Genomic DNA, 18068 nt, shown 5'->3' with positions numbered 1-18068 from the left:
TACGCCATAGCACCAGCCCCTGAATTACGTAATTTTAAAAATCACCTTAACGTTTTTCATTGTAAAATGAAAATAGTATAGAAGGTCCACATTGAAAAACTTTATAAGGGAAGCCACTTGGTCTAGCAGTTTTAGCTTAGTTAGAATACCTGAATTCCATATCCAGCTTCCTGGGTTTCATATCAGTCTCTGACTCCTGATTTCAGTTTCTTGCTAACAGAGGCCCTGGGGAGCAATAGTGATGGTTCAAGCAGTTTGTCCTGTCATCCACATAGGAGACCTGGATTGAATTCCAGCTTTCAGCTTTGACTTGGCCCAGCCCCAGCCATTGCAGCCATTTGAAGAGTGAAATAGTACATGGAAATACACATTCTCTCTCTCTCTCTCTCTCTCTCTCTCTGTGTGTATGTGTGTGTGGTTCTGTCTCTCCACAATTAATTACCCATTTATGAATTATTAACCATTTGTAAGTGTGTAGCTTCTTAAAGTGAACTTTCTCAAAAATAAATCAAAGAAACAATGGCATTTAATATTAGCTACAAAAAGATTTATTTATCCCTATACTTAGGAATAAATTTAACCAAGGAAGTGAAAGTTCTGTATACTGAAATGTTAATACAAGAAATTGAAGAAGATATAAATAAAGATAATCCATGTTCATACATTGGAAGAATTAATATTGTTAAGTATCTGTTTATATAGAAATATAAAGAAACCCCAGAAATTTGTGTGGAAACATAAAAGTCTGGAATAGTCAAGGCCATCAGAAGCTTTATACATATATAAATATGAGGGGAGAGAGAGAGAGAGGAGATGTACCTCACATCCTGACTTTATACTACAAAGTGATAGTAAATAAAACAGCATGATGCTGTCATAAGAGTAGATACATCAATCAATGCAACAGACTACAGATCTCAGAAATGAATCAACACATGTATTTCCAGTTGATTTATTACAAAGGCACCAGTGAGGCAAAGTCTCTTTGATAGTGGTGTTGGGAAAAGTAGAAATCCCTGTGTAGATGAGTGAAATTGAAACCTCTTCTCATACTATAAACAAAAAGTGACTCAAAATGTGTGGAAGACTCAAGCATAAAACCTGAAAATATAAAACACTAGAAGAAAACACATAGTGGGGGGGGCAATATGGCATTGGTTTTGGCCATGGTTTTTATAGATTTGACTTCAAAAACAAAGGCAACAAAGGCAAAAATAGAAAACTGGGATTATATCAGAAAAAAAACCTTTTGCACAACAAAGAAAACAATTAAGAATAAAAACACAACTGATTGATTGGAAAAAATACTTGCAAGCAAGCCATACCTCGGATGATGGGTTAATATACAAAAATAAAAGGAACACAGATCATTCTACAATGAAATAAAATCCAATTTAAAAACAGTTAAGGAGGGGCTGGCGCCATGGTACAGTAGGTTAATCCCCCGCCTGCAGCACCGGCATCCCATATGGGCGCCGGTTTGTATCCCGGCTGCTCCTCTTCCAATTCAGCTCCCTGCTAATGTGCCTGGGATAGCAGCAGAAGATGGCCCAAGTCCTTGGGCCCCTGCACCCACATGGGAGACCTGGATGAAGCACCTGGCTCCTGGCTTCAAATCGGCACAGCTCCGGCTGTTGCAGCCATTTGGGGAGTGAACCAATGGATGGAAGACCTGTCTCTCTGTCTCTCCCTCTCACTGTCTGTAACTATAGCTGTCAAATAAATAAATAAATCTTTTTTTTTCTTTAAAAGTTTTTTTTTAACTTTTATTTAATGAATATAAATTTCCAAAGTACAGCTTATGGACTACAATGGCTTCCCCCCCATAACGTCCCTCCCACCCGCAACCCTCCCCTTTCCCACTCCCTCTCCCCTTCCATTCACATCAAGATTCATTTTCGATTCTCTTTATATACAGAAGATCAGTTTAGCATACATTAAGTAAAGATTTCAACAGTTTGCTCCCACACAGAAACAAAGTGAAAAATACTGTTTGAGTACTAGTTATAGCATTAAATCTCAATGTACAACACACTAAGGACAGAGATCCTACATGAGTGACTCCTGTTGTTAACTTAACAAATTGACACTCTTGTTTATGGCCTCAGTAATCACCCCAGGCTCTTGTCATGAGCTGCCAAGGCTATGGAAGCCCACTGAGTTCACCGACTCTGATCATATTCAGACAAGGCCATGGTCAAAGTGGAAGTTCTCTCCTCCCTTCAGAGAAAGGTACCTCCTTCTTTGATGACCTGTTCTTTCCACTGGGATCTCACTCGTGGAGATCTTTCATTTAGCTTTTGGGTTTTTTTTTTTTTTCCCCAGAGTGTCTTGGCTTTCCATGCCTGAAATACTCTCATGGGCTTTTCAGCCAGATCTGCATGCCTTAAGGGCTGATTCTGAGGCCAGAGTGCTGTTTAGGACATCTGCCATTCTATGGGTCTGCTGTGTATCTCACTTCCCATGTTGGATCGTTCTCTCCCTTTTTCATTCTATCAGCTAGTATTAGCAGACACTATTCTTGTTTATGTGATCCCTTTGGTTCTTAGTCCTATCATTATGATCAATTGTGAACAGAAATTGATCACTGGGACTAGTGAGATGGCATTGGTACATGCCACCTTGATGGGATTGAATTGGAATCCCCTGGTATGTTTCTAACTCTACCGTTTGAGGTTAAGTTATGCTGAGTGAAATAAGCCAATCCCAAAGGGACAAATATCACATGTTCTCCCTGATCGGTGACAACTAACTGAGCACCAAAAAGGAAACCTGTTAAAGTGAAATGAACACTATGAAAAATGGTGACTTGATCAGCCCTCGCCCTGACTGTTGATGAACAACTTAATATGTTATCCCTCTTAGTATTTTTTTTGTTTATTCTACTTAATACTTTTGGTTGAATACTGTAATCAATACACAATTATTCTTAAGTGCTGAAACTTAACTGAAAAGTGATCGCTGTTAAATATAAGAGTGGGAATAAGAGAGGGAAGAGATGTGCAATTCGGGACATGCTCAAGCTAAATAAATAAATCTTAAAAAAAAAGCAGAGAAGGAAACAGAAATATTCATTCCCAAAGGATGACACATAAATGGACAAAAAATACAGGTTGAATATCCCTAATTCAGATATTCAAAATGCAAAATGTTGCAGAATTCAAAATATTCTGAACATTGACACCAACAATGCTCAGAATGTTTTTTATTTTGGAGCATTTTAGACTTTGAATTTTCAGGTTAGGAATGATCAACTAGTAAAGTCTTGGTAAACATTCCAAAATCTGAAATCTCTAAAATTTGAAATAGTCCTGGTCCTATTAAATTTGAAGAGTGGATATTGAACCTGAGTATGAAAAAATGTTCAACATTACTAATGTTTAGAGAAATGCAAATTAAAACTACAATGAGATACTACCTGTTACCCTTTAGAATGACTATTATCAGTAGTAAGTTTTATTTTAAAGACAAATGATAAGCATTGAAGAGAATGTGGAGATAAGGGGAACCGTGTACACTGTTGGTGGCAATGCAAATTATTACCAAGAATGGTATGAAAGTTGCTCAATAAGCTAAAAATAGAATTATCTCATGATGAGAAATTCCACTTCTGGGTAGTTACTCAAAATATTTTAAATTAGTTTGTCAAAGAAATGTATACACTCTCATATTCTGTTGCAGTACTATTCATAATAACCCAGTTATGGAATCAGCAAGTTTCTATCAAACAAATGGATTTTAAAAATGCAGTGTATATATGCCCAAATGGAATACTAGTAAGCCTTAAAAAAAAGAAAAAATTGGCATTTGCAACAATGGATAGACTTGTACAACATGCAAAGCAAAATACACAAATCACTGAAAGACAAATACCATATTTTCTCACTTACCATGGAAACTCTAAAAAAAAAAAACTCATAGAAACAGAGTAAAATGGTGGGTACAGAAATTAGAGTCGAGAGAATGGAAAGATCACAAGGCACAAAGCAGGGTTAGGCATTTAGCTTAGGGTTAAGATGTTGTTTGGGGTATTGGCATCCCATATCAGAGTGCTTGGATTCAAGTCCCAGCTCCACTCCGGATTCCAGCTTCCTACCAATGTATACCTTGGGAGGCAGCAGGTGATATCACAGTATTTGGGTCCTTGCCACCCATGTGAGAGACCTAGATGGGGTTCCTAGCTCTTGGCTTAAGCTTGGCTCAGCTCTGGCCACTGCAGGCCTTTGGACAGGGAAAACAGTAAATAGAAAATCAATCAATCTCTCTCTGTCTCTCCTCCCCATCTCAAATAAACAGAATTTTTTTTTTAATTCAAAGGTACAAAACTTCATTTAGACAAGTATAGCAAACATCATATAGTACATTTCAAAATTAAGAGTACATTTCAAATCTGATCACTATGAAAAGTGGTATTTGAGGTGATGGATATATATTATCTTGATTTCATTATTTCCCATTATATTCATAAAGTGTAATGTCACTTAGTATCATATAAACATATAAAACTATTATGTGCAACTTATAATACAAAATATGTGGCTTAATGAATTAGAAGTAACAATCAGATCAAGAAATAGAAATTTTTCAGCCACTTGAGCAGCTCCCCATACGTCCTCTTCCAAACACAACCCTCTTTTCCTCAGATTTTGTCAGTATTCTATTTTTAAGAACTCACCTGAATACCTTTATGATCCATGAGTGCATATACATACATCATAGTTTTGTCTCCTTTTCTATCAGTTGTCTATTGCTATAATGATGCTGCGTAACAACCAACCATTAAACCCACTACAGTGGATAAAATAAAAAATACATGGGTCTGGAGGGGTCAGCTGGTGCATCTGCTGATTTTGACAGATCTTGCTCAGTTGTCTCCATCCGCTGGCTTCCATCTAATTTTTGCTGGTTTCAGCTTGAATGATTTGATGACTTCACTTAGGTGTGCTCCACATGTTTCTCAGTTCCTAGAAGTCTAAAGTACAGACACAAAAGGAAATATGCAAGACATTCTGAGGCTTTAACTCATATCAGCACACTGTCACTTCTGTTTCCTCTTAGGATAAAGCAAGTCACATGATCAAGTGGAGTACCAAAATGGAAGACCACTGCAATGTAACCTGCCAAAGGGCATGAAGACCAGGATCGGTGAAGAACTGGGGCCATCTTGACAATCCACCATAGCCTACATTCATGGTCAGGATTATTTATAACCCCAGAGGCATGCTGAAATACAATCCCCTGTCACAAGTCCTCCCCCAAAATCTCATCCATCATAGCATCAACCTTGAAATCCAAGGTCTTGTGTATTTCTCAGGACATGATGCAGACCGGGTTCCCTGGAAATCATATTCTGAGAATAAAATTAGCATACAGCATGATTATTAAGTATCCTTGGGATCAAAACCTGTAGGAGAGAATGAAAGAAAGAGAATCAAATAGACAGAGAGGCTAAGCTCCATCTATTTCACCCTTATACAAAAGCCCCTCCTTCCGAGACCACACCTGAGCATATCATATTCAAACTGCAGAAAACCAAAGACAAAGAAAAATTTGAATGAAACTGGAGGTGTGGGGTAGGGAATTACCTATAGCAGAATAAAGATAAGAATTATAGTAGGCTTACTAAGAACTATGCAAGCAAGACCAAAATATTTAAAGTGCTGAAAGAAAAAAAAACATTGACCCAGAATTCTCTTGCAGCAAATTATACTTCAAAACTGACAGGTAATCAAAATTTGAAGCAATTCATCACCAGCAGACATATCCTGTAAGAAATGCTAAAAGAAGTTCTTTGGGCAAAAAGAAAATTATATGTGTCATAAAGATGGGTCCATCAACAGAAAGAGGGGATTAAGGTAAAACAAAGTATTTAATTTTCTTATTTGAACTTGAACTAATATTGGACTTTAAATTGATAATGGGAGCAATATATTGAGTAATCATGGCAAATAGGTGAAACGAATGACATCAGTGTCACAAGAGACAGGAGGGGAGAATGGGGCAACAATAGTGCACATGAAGTGGCATAGTGTAATAGGGTGATCTTAGATTAAAAATGTATCTTGTGGGGCCTGCATTGTGGTTTAATGGACTAAGTCACCATTTGCAATGCCAGCATTCCATATGGGCACCAGTTCAAGTTCCCCCTGCTCTGATCCAGCTCCCTGCTAATGCACCTGGGAAAGCAGAGGAAGACAACCCAGGTCCTTGGGTCCCTGCACCCATGTGGGAGACCAGGAAGAAGCTCCTAGCTTCTTCTTAAAAAAAATCTTAAAATATTCTTTAGTAAATCTTTAAAAAAGGCAGAGTTACAGAGAGGTAAAAGATGTATTTTATTTATTTGAAAGGCAGAGTTAGAGAGAGGCAGAGGCAGAGGCAGAGGCAGAGAGAGAGAGAGAGAGAGAGAATCTTCCACTCCTCAAATTCTTCCATGTCTTCCATGCAGGTGCAGGAGCCCAAGCACTTGGGCCATCTTCTGCTGCTTTACCCAGCAGTAATGAACTTGGTTTCTACCATCTGCCATCCATTAACTTAGCTGTTCAGTTCCTGGCTGGAATCTTGGAACAGAAAAAGGATAGCAGGTAAAAACTAAGGAAATCTGAGTTAGTTATGGACTTCCGTTAATTATAATGTATAAAGTGGGTTAACGAATCAATTAAAAATATACCATACTGATGTAAGATGTTAGCAGAGATAAATAGGTGTGCTTGAGGCCAGTGTCAATATGTGGAGCAGGTAACCACTCCCAAGATAGAAGGACACAGTAAAGTTATTCAGGCAAAACCATGATGACCAAGAAGATGAGGAGTTAATAATCTCTTTTCAATATGCCACGTGCTTAAGTCTCTTTTGACTTGTAGGTTTCCCTTCATCTTGCTTTATGTTTTCCTTACCCGATGAAGGCTATTTCTTCTAGAAAGATTCTTACAGTCTGGCTTAATTCAATGTATCTTCTCATTGCTGTATTACTTGGAAATTAGTTGCTGGATCTAGATGCTTCATCAGATGCAAGTCTCTCTCTCTAGTTAGTTGTACATTCTTTCATCAGAAGGCATAAAGTATCTAATTATCTCATTTTTTTGTGATATTAGTACCATTTATGTTTGATACATACACCTTAAGGATTTGTAAAATGGTTACCTTTTGGTATGTATTAACCTTTAACACTTTCTAAATGCAACTTTTTTTTTTTTTCTTTGACAGATAGAGTTAGACAGTGAGAGAGAGAGAGAAAGGTCTTCCTTCTGTTGGTTCACTCCCCAAATGGCCGCTATGGCTGGAACTATGCCAATCCGAAGCCAGGAGCCAGGTGCTTCTTCCTGGTCCCCCATGTGAGTGCTTCTTCCTGGTCCCCCATGTGAGTGTGGGCCCAAGGACTTGAGCCATCCTCCACTGCTTTCCCAGGCCACAGCAGAGAGCTGGACTGGAAGAGGAGCAAATGGGACTAGAATCCGGTGCTCATATGGGATGCCGGCGCTGCAGGCAGAGGATTAACCAAGTGAGCCATGGCGCCGGCCCCTAAACTCAATTTTATTGAGGTATAATTTTTATACAGTAAAATTCACCAAATTCAACTGCAAGAAAAAATGTCGGCTGAAGTAAAAATACATGATTGTAATAGTTGCTTAAATTTTTGCTATTCTGTATGCAAATGAAAGCCTTGTCCACATTCTCATTCTTTCCTTTTTATTTACAGGGAACAAAGCAAAGAACATAGTTTTTCAAAGACTGAATAAAACAGAAAAATGTGTCTCTTCTGCTCACCAGCATCACTGGTCATTCTCTTGAAGGTAAGAGTGGCCTTAACCTTCTGACTGAAATACAGACAGTCCCCAACTTACAATGATTAGAATTCTTCAACTTTTCAATGGTGTAAAGGATACCCGTTTGCTAGCAAGTGTACTTCACACTTTGAATGTCAGACTAGCAATATCTGATACCCTCTTCTGAAATTTGGCAGTGGCAGTGGGTGCAGCTCCTAATCAACAACAACAGCATGAGGGAAAACAGCCAATGCACTACAGTGCATTGTTTGCTGAGCTGGGATGCTTGGTAGGTTAGATGGATTCAATGCATTTCTACTTATGGCATTTTCCAGCTTATAATGGGTTTATGGGACTGTAACCCCATCATAGGCTGCCTGGCATCCATGTAGATTTCTAGAGCTCTCTCACTTGGATAGCTCATCATACCTCAAAAAGCCTTTATATATTTGTTTTCTAATTTGATACTAAATTTACAAAATAAGAATAAAGAGTAGATATTACTAATACCATAAGCTATGCTGAATCAGGACAATGAAGGAGTTAGGGATGGAAGGATAGGAAAATGCCATGGAAACAAAGAGCTAAACAATGAAATAAATATGTATGTATATGACAGGGAGAAGATGAAGACAACATTCTGGAAAAGCTGATAACTGCAGATAGAACTATCCAATATCAGTTTGAAAAGGCACTCAGTTATTTTTAAAGATTTGATTTATTTATTTGAAAGGCAAAGTTATAGAGAGGAAGAGACAGAGAGAGAGAGAGGTCTTCCATCCACTGGTTCGCTCCCCAGATGGCTGCAACAGCCGAAGCTGTGGCAATCTGAAGCCAGGAGCCAGGCGCTTCCTCTGGGTCTCCCGCGCAGGTGCAGGGACTTGGGCCATCCTCCACTGCTTTCCCAGGTCATAACAGAGCTGGATCAGAAGTGGAGCAGCTGGGATTTAAACCGGTGCCCATGTGGGATTCTGGCACTCCAGGCGGTGGCTTTACCCACTAAGGCACAGCACTGGCCTTGTGGCATACAGTGTTTTAACCCTCAAACAGAGATGTAATCCCAGCCAATAAAAATATGCACAATACCGGCCGGCGCCGCGGCTCACTAGGCTAATCCTCCGCCTTGCTGCGCCGGCACACCGGGTTCTAGTCGGCACACCGGATTCTAGTCCAGGTCGGGGCACCGGATTCTGTCCCAGTTGCCCCTCTTCCAGGCCAGCCCTCTGCTGTGGCCAGGGAGTGCAGTGGATGGCCCAGGTGCTTGGGCCCTGCACCCCATGGGAGACCAGGAAAGGCACCTGGCTCCTGGCTCCTGCCATCGGATCAGCGCGGTGCGCCGGCCGCAGCGGCCATTGGAGGGTGAACCAACGGCAAAGGAAGACCTTTCTCTCTGTCTCTCTCTCTCACTGTCCACTCTGCCTGTCAAAAAAAAAAAAATGCACAATACCCACAAACAACAACAGTTAGAATAAAAAAAACAGCTCTCTTTGTGAAAATAAGATGGGAAAAGAAAGTAAGCTAGATATTTTTTTTTTCTAAAGCTGGACTTTTACAGTTTTTTGGAAGACAGAACTGCATTGGCAGGGAGTGAAAAAACACAGCCTCTTGAGGAAGAAAGACCTGGCCTTAAATTTTAAGTCTCTCATGTACCTATGTGACCTTGGGTGATTCAGAAACCTCTGTGCTCTGGTTACCTCATTTGAATAAGGAGGAAATAATGTTATTTCTGAAAGACTGTAGAAGCGATGAAAGGAAATGATACATAGACTATTCTGGGACAATTATTATGTTATGAAAGCCCAGTTCCTACAACATTACATGGGGTCACTGGAACCTGGGCATTAAGATCCTTGGGAGCATTTTCTCTCAGTAATTCAGAAACTTTTTCCAAGGAGAGAAAAAACTTAAAGATTTATTCATTCCTAATAACTCCTTAAGCTAAGGCAAAATGGCAAGTGGTTATGCAACTGGTATATTTTTATGAAAATTGACATTGGATACAGTCCAAAAAATTATCTGAATTAAGACAGAAACATAAATTATTCATAAAAAAGAGGCTCCTCTTTCTACCAGTGATTTTCTCAGTTTGTGCTCTAAACAGAATCCAATTATCATTGCGAAATAAAGTTTATAAGTGTCTTTGATTAGGAAATGTTATTCATACAAGCTACACAGCAGGGATATTTATGAAGTACTATATTTATACTATTATATAATTATATATATTCTCTACATAGAAATAACAATATCAACAAATCATAATTTTTACTTCAGCAACTCAAAACAGCTCCTCTCAAATACATAACATTGAGCAGTAAAAGCACATTGCAGAATACTTCAAAAAGTTCATGGAAAATGGAACTAAAAGTAAGTTTATTTTGGTGTAATTTTTTAAAATCTATGCATACTATTAGATTATTGATTCAAGCACTGATCAGTTATAAACTTTTAACATTCTTTATGTCTTTATGAGTCAACATTGGCAGGTTATTTGTTTCCAAGAATTTGTCCATTTCATATAGGTTATTTTACTCTCTTGCAATTTTATTTTTGTAAAACTGTTGCCATGTTCCTCCTTTCAGTTCTGATTTAAGTTATTTATGTTCTCTTATTTTTTTCCTAAGATTTATTTTATTTATTTAAAAGACAGAGTTACAGAGAGAGGTAGAGACAGAGAGAGGTCTTCCATCTGCTGGTTCACTTCTCAGATGGCTGCAATGGCCGGAGCTGTGCCAAGCCAAAGCCAGGAACCAGGAGCTTCTTCTGGTGTCCCACGTGGGTGCAGGAGCCCAAGAACTTGGGCCATCCACTATTGCTATCCCAGGCCATAGCAGAGAGCTGGATCGGAAGAAGAGCAGCTGGGACTAGAACCAGCGCCCATATGAGATGCCAGCTCTTAAGGCCAGGGCTTTAATCTGCTGTGCCACAGTGCTACCCCCACCCATTTTGTTAGTCAATCTAGATAAAGGATTGCCAATTTTTTGATCATTTATAAAAAAATTTTTGATTTATTTTCTCTATTGTTTTCCTCTTTAGTAATTTGTATTTAGATTGTTCTTTTTATATTTTCTTAAGAGTAACTTAGACAATTGATAATCTTCATTTTAAAATGTATATATTTATAGTTAATACATTTTCCTCTGAACATGGTTTTTATTGCATCTCAAATTTTGGTGTATTATATTTTCATTTTTAAAATTTATTTTATTTATTTGAAAGTGTTACAGATGTAGAGAGAGAGAGAGGTCTTTCATCTGATGTTTCACTCCCCAAATGGCGCAATGGCCAGAGCTGAGCAGATTAGAAGCCAGGAGCCAAGAGCTTCTTCCATCTCTCCCATGTGGGTGCAGGGCCCAATCACTTGGGCCATCCTCCACTGCTTTTCCAGGTGTGTTAGCCGGGAGCTGGATCAGAAGTGGAACAGCCAGGACTGGAACTTGCACCCATAAAAAGGATGCTGGCACTGTAGGCCGGGGTTTTAACCTGCTGTGCCACAGCGCCAGCCCTGGTAATATTGTGTTTTCATTGTCATTTGTCTGAAAGTATTTTCTATTTTCCCTCTGCTTTCATATTGGGCCCATTGGTTGTTTAAACAGTGCTTTGTTTAATTTTTCATACACATGGATTTTCCATTTTTCTTTGGCTTATGATTTTTACTGTAATTCCATTATAATCAGAAAGATTCTATTATTTTAATATTTAAAAATATATTCGGGCTTGCTTTGTGGCTTAACATATGGCTGATCCTAGAGAATGTTCCAATTGTAAAGGAGAAATAGAATATCTTGATGCTGTTGGGCTGAGTGTGTATGTCTGTTAGGTCCAATTTGTTTATAGTTATATTCAAGTTCTCTTTTTCCTTATTGATTTTCTGTTCACTCTTTCCATCCACTGTTGACAGTGGGGTATTAAAGTCCACTACTATTGTTATAGGGTTTTTGATTTCTGATAATTTTTAATTTCATAGTTAGGAGCTCTAATGTTTAGTGTATATATATTTATGGTTATTATATCTTCTTCGTGAATTCACCCTTTTATCATTCACATATTATCCTTTTTTTCTTACTTGAACAGTTTTTTATTTCAACACAACTTGATTTGATACTAGTATAGCTGCCTCTGCTCTAGTTTGGCTATTCTTTTCTTGGAACATCTTTTACCATCCTTTGAACTATCAACCAATGTATGCTCTTAGATATAAAATGATTCTCTTGTAGATAACATATACCTGGAACCTATTTTTTATTAACCCATCTGTCAGTCTAATAGTCTGTATCTTTTGATTGGAGAGTTTAATCCATTTAGATTTCAAGTAGTTAATGATAGGGAAGCACTCACTATTGTCATTTGTTATTTATTTTCTGAATGCCTTATAGCCTTCATACCCTTCTTTCATCCCTTACTGCTTTCCTTTATGATTTGTGAGTTTTTATAGTGACATGTTTTGATTCCCTTTTGTGTGTATTCTATAGATAATTTCTTTGTGACTAGCATGGGACTTACACATAACATCTTAAAGTTAGTAATCTATTTTAAATTGAAAACTTCAAATGAGTACCAAAAATGCTACTTCTTTACTATATCCATTAAATATATAGAATTATGATTATTTTTATGTTTCTGCCTTTTAAATATTATAAAGCAATAAAAAGAGTTATGAACCAAATTTAAACAATATAGCTTTTATATTTGTCTAAGTAGTCAGCTTTTCTAGAGAAATTTATTTTTGTATGGTTTTGAGTTATTATCTTGCACCCTGGATAAATACTGAAGAACTCCTTTTAGTGTGTCTTGTATAAAGGTCTAATGGCAATTGGCTCCATCAGCTTCTGTATATCTGAAAGTATCTTGTCTCTCATTCAATTTTGCCAGACATGGAATTTTTAAAAATATTTATTAGAAAGGCAGAATGGAAGACAGAGAGAAAGAGACCTTCCATCTGCAGCTTCACTCCCCAGATGCCCACAACTAGACCAGGATAAAGCCAGGAGTGTAGAACTCCACCCAGGTCTCCCACTTGGGTGGCAGGTTCCCAAGATGGCACTTAGGCCATCATCTGTTGCCGCTCATCACATCAGGAGAAAACTGTACCAGAAACGTAAAGTAGCCAGGACTAGAACCAGCTCTCATAATCTTTATTAAATAGACTTGAAACCAGTTTCTGGATATTTGTTTTGTTCTTCTGCGTGCACAGTTTTCCTCTTTGCATGATTCATGATCTCCTATTGAATATTGGGCCTTTGAAAGAATCAGCCACATCACCCATTCTTTGGATACTGGCTCTGTGCTGGGGAAGACCTTTACTATCCGTACCACTTTGAATGCTGAAGATCTTTTTCAGCCTTTCTTGGGTATTCTTCTTCTCTGGATTCCCTTCTATGCTTGCCTGCTCTCAAATGTCCTCATTTCCCTTGAGTTCTACACCTGCTCTTTCTCAGGGCCTTCAATGTTCTATTGTATTCCTCCACTGGGCACTCATAGGTCTTTTTTTAATCAATAGTATTTTTTTATTTAATGAATGTATTTTTACATAGATACAATTTTAGGAATACAGTGGTTCTTTCCCTCATGCTCCCCACCTCACTTCCTTCCCACCTCCCATTCCCTCTCCCATCTCCTTCTTCATTATGGATCATTTTTAGTATGACTTTATATATAGAGGACCATCTCTATGCTAATCATAAAGTTCAACAATTTGCCCTCACACCCACACCCAATATATAGAGTACAGTTTGGGGAAAGAATTTGCAGTCGATTCTCATATTGCAATTCAATAGGGACAGAGGTCCTACCTGGGGAGCAAGTGCACAGTGACTACTGTTGTTCCTTTAACAATTAACACTCTTTTTCATGACATCAGTGATAATCCAAGGCTCTTGTCGTGAGCTGCCAGGGCTATAGAGGCCTTTTGTGACCATAGACTCCATCGTTATTTGGACACAGCTATAAGCAAAGAAGATGTTCTCTCCCTTCAGAAAAGAGTGTCTCCTTCTTTGATTTGGGCAACCTTCAACCTGCTATCTAAACTATGCCATTATTCCCATCAATGGTCTCCAAGTCAGGTGAGACAAGCCAGTCCTTCAGAATCCATACAAGCCAGAAAGTTCCAAGCAAATTCTACCATTTTCCCCATCCTGAAGGGGTGACCAGGAAATAGTCTGCTTCCTCACTTGGCACACCAGGGGACGAGTGAACAGAAAAGTCACAGCATTTCCTACCTTTTGACAATGCCTTTTTCCATAGTTGGGCATTCACTACGTTGTGCAGATCCTTCAGTGATTTCTAGCATTACTACAAAGCTACTTTGATTGCTGTGTTGTTATTTGCCTGTTTCTGTGGAAGTGTGGCTTCCTGATTTGCTGTCTTCCACAATGATTTAAAAAAAAAATAAATTGAGTGCTATCCCTCTTATGAATTGGTTAAATTATTCAATGTCTTACTGTTAAAATAAAATCCAAACTCCTCAGTATTCAGGCACTGAATAATTTGTTTCATGCTTTTGCTTTCTCCTATGATTTTATTGAGGACATTTGCCCCTTTCTCACTAATATACAACTACTACAATCTTTTAGTTCCAGGAATGCTCCAACTCTTCCGGCTTTGGAGCCTTTTTATAAGCTCTCACTTCTATCTAAACCTCCTTTTCTTTCCTTTCTGCATTGCTAATGCACCCCCCCCCCTTTTAACTCAAATGTTGTCTTAGGAGATCTCAGGACAGTTATCCCTGGCCTTCCTTTCAGACTGTTGGTCTCATTGTTCTCTGCACATTACACCTGGAATTTCTGCCTTCATATCACTTTTCTAACCATAAATATGTAGGGTTTTTGTGAGTTTACTCAATATTGCTCACCTGTACAGGCTGTTAAACATTTTAGCATTGGGAAACTATTCACCATTTATTGTTTTTTTTTTAACTTTATTTAGTAAATATAAATTTCCAAAGTACAGTTTATGGATTACAATGGCTTCCCCCCCCATAACTTCCCTCCCACCTGCACCCCTCCCAACTCCCACTCCCTCTCCTATTCCATTCACATCAAGATTCATTTTCAATTATCTTTATATACAGAAGATCAATTCAGTATATATTAAGTAAAGATTTCATCAGTTTGCACCCACACAGAACATAAAGTGTAAAATACTGTTTCAGTACTAGTTATAGCATTAATTCACATTGAACAACACATTAAGGACAGAGATCCTACATGAGGAGTAAGTGCACAGTGACTCCTGTTGTTTACTTAACAAATTGACACTCTTGTTTATGGGGTCAGTAATCTCCCTAGGCTCTAGTCATGAGTTGCCAAGGCTATGGAAGCTTTTTGAGTTTGCCGACTTCGATCTTATTTAGACAAGATCATAGTCAAAGTGGAAGTTCTCTCCTCCCTTCGGAGAAAGGTGCCTCCTTCTTTGATGGCCCATTCTTTCCACTGGGATCTCACTTGCAGAGATCTTTCATTTAGTTTTTTTTTGTTGTTGTTGTTTGATTGTTTGTTTTTTGCCAGTGTCTTGGCTTTCCATGCCTAAAATACTCCCATGGGCTCTTCAGCCAGATCCGAATGCCTTAAGGGCTGATTCTGAGGCCAGAGTGCTGTTTAGGACATCTGCCATTCTATGAGTCTGCTGTGTATCCTGCTTCCTGTGTTGGATCGTTCTCTCCCTTTTTTATTCTATCAGTTAGTATTATCAGACACTAGTCTTGTTTATGTGATCCCTTTGACTCTTAGACCTATCAGTATGATCAATTGTGAACTGAAATTGATCACTTGGAGTAGTGAGATGGCATTTCACCATTTATTGTTATAACCATAGTACATACCACATTCCTAAGATACATTTGGAAGTTTGGTTCATTTCTTTGATGAGTAATGAAGCCTCTCATTCATACAGTTGTCTTATTTTACTTGTTTTCCCTTTAGTTCTACAGAGATCCTGTTGCACATAGATTTCCCTTCTGGTTTTAGTACTCATACACCAGGCTGCATTACCATGTAACTGGGGTTTGATCTCAAGCAACATCACACAAGTCCCAAAGTTCTCCTCCTTCCGTGTCCTTTGCCCACTGTAATCATTTCCTTTCCCCTCAGGTAGCCAGTCCGCTCATTCTGTGAAGAAGTAATTGCATTTCTAAAAATGACCTTGAGTTCTTACTAAATTATGGAATTATTCCATCAAAAAGCCTTTTAAGCAGGACACAGTACATAAGCAAACAGCGGAATTACCCACATTAATGACAAGTATGGAAGAAAAGTAATTTTGAAAAGAGCTTCGCCACAACTCTTCAGTAATGACGCAGAGTCCCTTCTACTCTGTCTCATTCCTTTTTTCATCTTCAATGTCCTGAGTGCCTACTCCATAAAGAGTTTATACAGGAACTAATAGTAGTACAGAATTAATAAAACTTTATCCCTATCTTTGAATTCAATCTAGTGAAACATAGATACTTGGATAAATAATTATAATAGATTGTCTATTCCTAATTCATTCAACAAACATTTATTGAGAGCTTATTGGGTTAGGAACTGTGCCAGGTGTTAGGGAAACAAAGATGAACAGAAGCATGCATGCTCTCAAACAGATTACAGTATAAAGACAAACACTTCCACACAATTATTATTAAATATACATGGCTACAGTCTCAGAGGAGTGGGAAATAATTGCCTCATATAAGTCTCTCAGTAACTCAGGTAATAAAGGCAATCTCCCTCCTCAAGAATATTTTGCTGTTGTCCCTTTAATAAATGGCAAGAAGATAGACCATTTACCCCAGAAGGAAACAGAGTACGGTATAAAGGGAAAATTATGATGAAGGAAGACAAAAGGACCTATAAAATACAAGGAAAGAAATGTCAAGAGGATAAAAGGTTAGAGTAAAGACACACTTAAACTTTTAATAAGGTCGAATGCGAACCAATTAAAAACAATAATACTTTCTCAATTCAGTTCCAGAGTTAAAGAGCTGATGGGGACATTGCCAGGTCACTGATTCAATTCCCTGCCTCCAGGCAGCGCTTAATTTCAACTGTCCTGGGTAGTGACTGTGATGTTTCCACCTTAACTCCTGGTTTCTATGCAATAGCTTCGTTTTCCCCAATTAAACAAATTCACTTTTTGTTTTACCTTGGCAGAAGAAACAAACAGAATGAGCATCTGTTTGTAGCTGGTTGCCTCTTCTAGGATGTCTCAGAGGCAGTATTTGGTGCAGGGTACACTAACACACTCACAGTAAGGCATGGACCACCCAGAACACTTCCCCGTAAGCTTCATTATGAAACAATTAAGAAGGTTAGAGTGTGAGGACCTGGAGCATAGGAAATATCTTCACTATTTTTTGGTACCTTGATGAAGTGACATTTAGGATGTCTATGAATTTGTGCTAAGTGTCTCAACAAAAAATGTGTGAAATTTGAGGTCCCTCTCAGAGTTGACAGTCTGTGAACCTATACATTCTAACATTTTGATCTTACATATTTGATCTTACAAGGGAAACATATTTGATCTTACAAGGGAAAACCAAAATAGCAATTGTAGCAGATATTGTGATGCTGTGCCTCAATTCTATCTCTGGACTCATGCATCAATCTCTCAAGTTTGCAAATGGAAAACTCTTTTTTTTTTTTTTTAAAGAGATGTGAGCCCAAGGTTTGTTTGTTTGTTTGTTTGTTTTTGACAGATAGAATTACAGACAGTGAGAGAGAGACACAGAGAGAAAGGTCTTCCTTCTGTTGGTTCACTCCCCAAAAGGCCGAAACAGACAGAGCTGTGCTGATCCGAAGCCAGGAGACAGGTGTTTCTTCCTGGTCTCTCATGCAGGTGCAGGGGCCCAAGCACCTGGGCCATCCTCCACTGCTATCCTAGGCCACATCAGAGAGCTGGACTGGAAGAGGAACAACCGGGACTAGAACCAGCGCCCACATGGGATGCTGGCGCTGCAGGCGGAGGATTAACCTAGTGCACCACAGCGCCAGCCCCATGGAAAACACTTGTTATATTCCTTGAATGTCCAAGGCGATGTCTCAAGTAGTTGAGTTCCTGCCACACATGAGGGAGACCTGAAATGAGTTCTGTGGTCCTGGCTTCAGCCTGCAAAATCCTGCAAAATACAGGATTTCATTCTTTTTTATGGCTGTGTAGATTTATTTATTGTAAATTTTTATTTAACAGCTGTGTCAAATGCCTGCACAATAAATAAAAATTTTAAGAGACACTAAGTTTGAAACTTAATCTCAAATGATTTAGATGTTTAGCTATAATAATGATTATACATATGTGTGTATGCCTATGTACACATATGTGTGTTATATA

The 18068-nt window shown here is 38.5% G+C and overlaps 1 long non-coding RNA gene across 4 annotated transcripts in view; it reads left to right on the top strand.

The window, feature by feature from the left end:
* Positions 1-18068, top strand: part of LOC127490277 (uncharacterized) — a 122381-nt gene that overhangs the window by 63312 nt on the left and 41001 nt on the right. For 2 of the 4 annotated variants that reach the window (XR_011386349.1, XR_011386350.1), the window contains exons 2-4: positions 5059-5193; positions 6446-6581; positions 7697-7790. This is a non-coding gene — a long non-coding RNA (uncharacterized lncRNA). Of the gene's footprint in view, positions 1-5058; positions 5194-6445; positions 6582-7696; positions 7791-10037; positions 10131-18068 lie in introns of all 4 variants that reach the window. The other 2 variants (XR_011386348.1, XR_011386351.1) reach the window with 2 other exon arrangements.

The sequence above is a fragment of the Oryctolagus cuniculus genome, chromosome 2 (genome assembly GCF_964237555.1).
Source record: "Oryctolagus cuniculus chromosome 2, mOryCun1.1, whole genome shotgun sequence".
NCBI lineage: Eukaryota > Metazoa > Chordata > Mammalia > Lagomorpha > Leporidae > Oryctolagus > Oryctolagus cuniculus.
Note: the sequence above shows the minus strand (reverse complement) of the source record. Positions and strands in the feature narration are given on the sequence as shown.